Source organism: Mus musculus, chromosome 4 (assembly GCF_000001635.26).
Source record: "Mus musculus strain C57BL/6J chromosome 4, GRCm38.p6 C57BL/6J".
In the NCBI taxonomy this organism is placed as follows: domain Eukaryota; kingdom Metazoa; phylum Chordata; class Mammalia; order Rodentia; family Muridae; genus Mus; species Mus musculus.
The window spans coordinates 135,647,525-135,654,548 of NC_000070.6; the positions used below are offsets into that span (position 1 = coordinate 135,647,525).

Sequence of the window (7,024 nt, forward strand, 5' to 3'; positions counted from 1 at the left end):
TTGAGTTTGCAATCCTCCTGCCTCCGGTTCTCATGTAGCTGGGACCATATGCATACACCACCATGCCTGCTGGCTTCAAGGTTTTCCTTCCCCTGGCCCCCACCCCATCTACTCCACACTTCTGCGCACGGCATGACCCCCAAACGACAGAGCTGCACAGCCCAAGTTCACAGCTCCTCAATGCACAGCCATCCCAGCCACCTGCTAAATCAGAATTTCTAGGGTAGAGTCTGGTACTGGACTTGCAAAAGGTTTCCCTTTGTGAGGACACCCAGCCAGTGTAGCCCGGAGGGCTGCAGCTCGCATCCTGTAATTATGTATTTCCAAGACATCCAGTGTGGTCTTCCGCAGGGGGTGGGTCTAGCGTGGTCTTCCGCAGGGGTGGGTCCAGCGTGGTCTTCCGCAGGGGGTGGGTCCAGCGTGGTCTTCCGCAGGGGGTGGGTCTAGCGTGGTCTTCCGCAGGGGTGGGTCCAGCGTGATCTTCCGCAGGGGGTGGGTCCAGCGTGGTCTTCCGCAGGGGGTGGGAAGCCTGGAGTACAAGACTGGATCTCCTGATGCGTCTCCAACAGTTGCGGAATGCTTCCTCTGCCCTGGGTCTATCGGGATTGTCTGAAAGATCCCTCAGATCACCCGGGAGCAGGCATCAGGAAGCCAGAATTATGGGCAGGGTGGCTTCTGCCCTTGCATTACTTTACCCTGCCCTCTGGGCATCCATAAGGCAGCCCTGCACAAGAGCTTCCTCCAGAGGGGATTGTAACACGTGAGGTCCTCACTACACCTTGAAACCCATCCCTGAGGGACCGTCCCACTAGCTTGCCAGTCTGGTGATGCTACCTCAGGTGGACCAGCTTTGGGTCAATGTCTCCCTATGACTTTAAGGAAGCTCTCCAGCTCCCATGGTCTCCAAGGCCTCCTCTCCCCACCCCCAAGACCTTCCTTGCATTTGGAATCGGGCTACTTCGAGAGCTGTAGTCTGCAGCAGCTTGTCCTGCCTCTCGCCTGCTGACTTCTGCCCTGACAGTGGAGTCTCAGAGGACCAGACTCTCCCGCTAGCCACTGAAAGGGTGCAGACATTAAGACATTTCCACAATTCTTTGCATCTAAGATCGTGGGAGTGAAGTGGGTCTTGCCGAAGAGATGCTTTGAGGGGCACTGAAGGGTGGAGAGAGGTAGGGGCTCATATTCTGGCTTTTGTTGCTGTTTGGTTTTTTTGAGACAGGGTTTCTCTGTGTAGCCCTGGCTGTCCTGGAACTCACTCTGTAGACCAGGCTGGCCTTGAACTCAGAGATCTGCCTGCCTCTCCCTCCTGAGTGCTGGGATTAAAGGTGTGCACACCACCTCCCAGTCTCACATTCTACCTCTTTAAATGGTTTCTCCTGACAGCAGAGAGCTTTTCCTTCTGTGTCCTTTGTGCCCAGATCCACAGAGGCCAGCGACAGATGTGACAGCAGTGAGAGTATTCTTGTCCCCAGTTGGCTGTTAGGAGCGTCCTTTTGTTGAGCATCGATAGCCTCAATTGGGGAACAAACTCTAGGCCTCATTCCTGGGCTCGAGAGTAGAGCTCATTCTCTCAGCCTTTGTAATGATTTCATAAAACCCCAAGTCTCTGTGTTCCATCCACATACCTGGAAGGGCCTCAGTTTCCCCAGTTAGCATTGCAGCCATTCTACTTCTGTCTTATAGATGAGATGAAAGATAACGGAGCCTGGGGCATTGAGAAATCTTCTACCCTTAAGTGAAAGTTACCAATAGAACCCAGGTGTTGTCCCTCCAGTGCCCTGTCACCTGCTTTTTGAGACAGGATATCTTAGTTTGAGTAGTAGTGCTAGTGGCTGACCAGGAAGCTCCAGTATCTGCCTATCTCCCCTGTCCCCCACCCCCATCCCCACCCCCCAGTGCTGGGGTTACAAGTGTGCACCACCATGCCTGGCTTTTATGTAGGTTCTGAAGAGTGAATCCAGCTCTTAAAGCTTGCACTTTACTGAGTGAGCCTGCTACTGCCCCTGCTCCTGCCCCTGCTCCTGCCCCTGCCCCGGCTCCGCCCCCCCCAGCCCCCAGTTCTGCTCTCTGCCATGCTTGACACCTCTCCTGGCACACAGCTGTATCCTTGTCCGCTCTCTCTGTGAGTGACACAGCTGAGACCGTGCTCTTGCCACCCGCTGTTTGGAAGAACCTTTGTCATGTAACAGTGTGGCGAAAGCCAGTAGATGACCTGAAAGCAGTTACCTGGAAAACCCAGCAACCTGTCCTCGCCCAACCCAGGAGCAGTGATGAAAAGCGTCCCCAATGGACCTTGACATGTGTACAGAGCCACGCTATGGGTACTGGTGAAACTGGTTCAGATCTCTCTCCAAACCCTCGCTCCCCAAACCTTCACTGCTCTGAGTCTGGGAGGGCGCTGCTCCCTCTGGATCCACTGAGCAGAGCCCACGTGTCTTCGTGGGTAATGGAGAAGTAGTGTGGGGCCCCTTTCCTCCCTCACTACTGTCGCTCGGTCCTTCCCCGACCTGGCCAGTTCAGTAAGGTCCCAAATTCTAGAGCCTTCTTTGATTGCCACCCCACCTCTGATGACAGCAGGTGCCTACACCTGACTCTGAAGCCACTGGAAACCCAGCTCTTTAGTCCTGTCAATCCCCCTAATGCCACCACCAACTGACTTCTTGTTGGCTGCGGGTCCCCCATCCTCAGTCTACTATTTATATATGTGTGTTACCTTTTTGAGGCAAAAGTCAGAGACACAGCGAGGTTTAATGGAACCCAAAGACTGTATCAAAGCACTGGACCTTGTGTGGAGGATTCCGAACGCAGGCTGATGGGGGGAGAGAGTTGTGATAATTTGTGGCATTGGGCAGAGACAGGTACAGGAGGAGGGGGAGTGTGGACTAGGCCCTTCCCAACCCTGCCTTGTGGTAACCGGGAGCCCATCCCTCAGGCAAGTCCTAGATGTGGACTTAGTCCTTCAGAAGACGCAGCCATTACTCCTCTCTGGGTCTTGCTCTCTTCCGTCCAGGCCTGGGACAGTTAGGGTGTGCTTGGTCAAGGTTCTTTTAGGGGGAAGGGGACTCTCAGAGCCATAGAACTTGGCATTGATTATGTCTTTGGTGCATAGTTAGATGTCACAAGTTGTGCCTTGCGATCCAAGTATTGTCCTGGTCTATTCCAAGTTCTCCCTTGGTCCTTGCAGAGTCTCATCTGAAGGTTCCAGTGGCACTCTGGGAAGGGAGGCAGGAGCTGTGATTCATCTTTAGGCAAGTCATCCGAGGAACAGGAACAGAGAGCTCAGCTCCCTCTTTGAGACCTCACAGATCCTGGGGTGGGGGAGGGGCTGCGGAGATCTGCGTCGGGACAATCACAGAGAGGAGTGTTGTTTCCCCTCCAGAAACCATCATTAAAAAGACAGGTTGCCTAGCAAAAGTGGGGTGCAGCACCCCTATATCTCCTTTCACCAAGGAGACCATTGTGGAAATGCAGACCAAGAGAGAGACAAGGAGATCCAGGTGGCAGTATGTATGTGAATGGTCATGTCCCCAAATACAAAAGTCACCCCGGGGGCCCAGCTCAGTGACGCTCAGTGGTCACCTCTGACTGTAGTCCCACCGATCACCCAGCAGTCTCTGGGGATTGACCCTAAGGGTTATTTATGTTCCTACCGGAGGTTCTTAGCTGTTCCAGGCAGTTCTACCTGGAGACCTTTGTCAGTGCCTAGAAACAGTCTTGACTGTCGTAGGTGGAGGTGAGGGGCATCTGCTGCCTGATGCTGCTAGCTGCTCTAGATCATGCATTATCACATCGGAACCCCACTCACTAGCAAGGGGACGGCAGACCCTCCTTGGCTGATGTGCATATGTAATAAAGAAGAGTGTGTAGCCGGGCGGCGGTGGCGCACGCCTTTAATCCCAGCACCTTTAATCCCAGCAGAGGCAGGCAGATTTCTGAGTTCCAGGACAGCCTGGTCTACAAAGTGAGTTCCAGGACAGCCAGGGCTACACAGAGAAACCCTGTCTCAAACAAACAAACAAACAAACAAACAAACAACAACAACAAAAAGAAGAGTGTGGGGGATACCTAGTTTACAGAGAGCCCTCCATGAGCAGGGAGCCATTGCTGAGATGAAACTCCATCGCTCATAGAGCAGAGCAGAGAGCTAATGGCGGCTTGTATGAATTTGGATCCTCATGATCTGGCAAGAGGCCTCTTCCTGGAGTCAGAGAAAAGGCTCAGCAGTTAAGAGCACCGGCTGCTCTTCCAGAGGACCTGGGTTGGATTCCCAGCCCCTATGTGGCGGCTCACAACCTAACTCCAGTACCAGAAACCTTGATACCTTCTTCTGGTCTCCATGGTAATTGCATACAGGTGGTGCACAGATCTAGATGCAGGCGAAACACTCACACACAAAAAAATATAAATAAATAAATCTAACAACAACAACAAAACAAATATTGATTGCTGCCTTATGGATGTAAAAGCCCAACTTCCTTCTAACAATGTCTCTGCCTGACACCTCTCCAGAGACAGGTGTGGTAGCATACACCTAATCCCAGGACTTGGGAAACTGAGGCAGGAGAATTGCAAGTTTTAGGCCAGCCTGGGTTACATAAAAAGACTCTTTTTTTTTTTTTAAAAAAAAAAAGGAAGGAAGGATGGAAAGAAGGAAAGGAAGGAAGGAAGGAAAAGAAAAGAGAGAACAAGACTGGGTGCTACTCCATCTCTGAGGGCTTCGTGTCCATCTTGCTGCTTCTAGATCGCCATCTGTGGGTCTGAGAGCCGGCATTCGAGGCCTGCTGCCCTTGTTTACAAACCCAAAGTGACTATGTTAAAAATGAGGTCAGAGGGAACTTCTAGGAAAGCGGCTGTCGCTATCAGCCACAAAACTTTGTGCACCGTTCCCTGTGTGCAGGGGTCTCTTTGACCCACTTCCTGGTTCAAAGAGGAGGCCACTTGACCCTGGGTTTGCTGAGCTGCTGACCAAGCTCCCCTGGGTGGGGCTGTCTGCTTTGGAATGTATCCTATGACCACTTTTTTTTTTAATAGAGCCTAAAAATAACTTTTTGAAGAATTAGATTTGAACAAATTTAAAACAAAAAACAAGCAAACAAACAAAAAACAAAAAAACAAAAAAAACCCACAATATGTGACCAACCAGTTGGTGACAGGCATTGTGGGTACAGGAAGTTGATCAAGTCCCTTGGGATTAGATGTGAGCATCAATTCAGCATGGTAAATGGTTATCCAATCATTCATTTGTTCGAGCAAGAGTGTGAGAGTGGGGTGTGCAGAGCATGGAACCCTGTGCCTTATATTTGCAAGGACCCCCTTATCATCAAGCCACCTCCCAGCTCGGCCCTTCTTGTGTTTAGTTTTGGTTTTGGTTTTGATCAAAATAGCGTCTCACTAAGTTGCCCAGGCTAGCACACCTTGTCTCTACCTTCTCAGTGGATGGGATTCCAGGCCTGTCCCACAGGACCCAGCTAGTGAGTATTTAATGACTGACTGCTGAGCGTTGCTCTGAGACACCCACCCCCTGCCCCCTTAAGACCAGCACTCTCTCTCTCTCTCTTCACAACCACCAACCAATAAGGCTGGTTCATTTATGCTCGCTCAACAGATGACAGAACCAAGAGTCAGAAGGGCGAAGTCGCTTACTTATTCAAGGTCACACCTTCAGGAAGGGTGGGGCGGGGTCTGAGCCCTTGCCCCCCACCCCACCTCCCAGGCTTCTGACTCCCTCCCCACCCCCACCCCGTACCTCCCACAGAAGCCTCTGGATAGCTCTTTAAGAACCCTGTGCTAGGCCGGCTGGCACTGAGGCTCTGGAAGCCGAAATGTGTGTTTCATTAAGCTCTCAGGCTCTGGAAGCCGAGATGTGTATTTCATTAAGCTCTCAGCATAATGTGTGCCTCCACCCTTGAGAGATACCAAAGTGCCAGCCTCCCATGACAGCAGGGGAAGCCTGGCCGTCCCAGGACTCTGGTGACTCTGGCCTGGGGCCAGCTGTCCCTGGTCCCAGAGTAACACAGCCTGATCATGAGGGCTGAGCTGGCAGAGGTGGAAGGAGAAGAGAAGTGGTGACAAGCCGTCAGGACACGGGGGCCTGTGACAAATGAGCGACTTTGCCTCTGGACACACACACATGGGTTCTTGTTAGCTTTCATGGGAAAAGGGGACCTCGGGACCTCAAATTGTCCCTGCTTCCACCTTTCTGGCTTCTAAGACGGTGTGACAAGCCTCACCTGTAGAGATGGTACAGAACCACTCCCTGCCGTTCTCCACACACCATTTCCCATGAGATGGGAAGCACAGACGACCTTCCAACTCCGTCTATGCCCATGGCAGACGTTTCTAAAAGATCACAGAATCTTCCCTCACCCACCCAACCACCCGCCAGTCACAGCTTCAGAGACCTGCCCAAGGTACCGTTCCGGGCAGCCACTTCCAGTAGATCAGAGTTGATGAGTGTTCCAACAACCCATGACAAGACTGGTTGAAAACAAGCATTTTTATCGCATCTCTTGGTTTTACAGGTCAAGAATTCAGGCCAGGTCAGCTGGGCAGATCTTTGACTCTCCCTGGCATGGGGTAGCAAGCAGCGGTTACTGAGCGGCACTGGGCTGGCAGCAGGCTCATCTGAAGGGCTTATTGGCACATACTCCTGGCAGTTTGGCGGGGGCTATGAGGCTGGATTCAGCTGGGATTCCCCTCCACCTGTGGTATCCACCAGCTAAGAGTCATTTTCTCACACAGCAGCCAGTGGCTGGAGGGATAGACAGGTAGCAGGGACCTTTCTGTCTTAGATTCGTGGTCAAAGCAGTCACAGGCTCGATCCGTGCCACAACAAAGTGGGTGCCCAGACGCCACAGCCCATGTGTACTTTAGGTTATTTATGTGTGTGAGCGTTTCACCCGCGTGTATGTCTGTGCACCACTTTCATACCTGGTGCCCTCAGAGGCCAGAAAAAGTCATCAGATCTCCTAGAACCGGAGTTACCGCAAGTTGTGACCCCCAAATGGGTACCGGCACTCAAACT

General features: G+C 52.1%; 1 long non-coding RNA gene across 1 annotated transcript; it reads right to left on the reverse strand.

Annotated features, from left to right (window-relative positions):
- Positions 1–2,729: 2,729 nt before the first annotated feature.
- Positions 2,730–6,476, reverse strand: Gm30941. The gene is made up of 2 exons (XR_390833.2): positions 6,231–6,476; positions 2,730–3,335 (listed from the first exon to the last, which is right to left on the reverse strand). It is a non-coding gene; the product is annotated as a predicted gene, 30941 (long non-coding RNA).
- Positions 6,477–7,024: the final 548 nt, after the last annotated feature.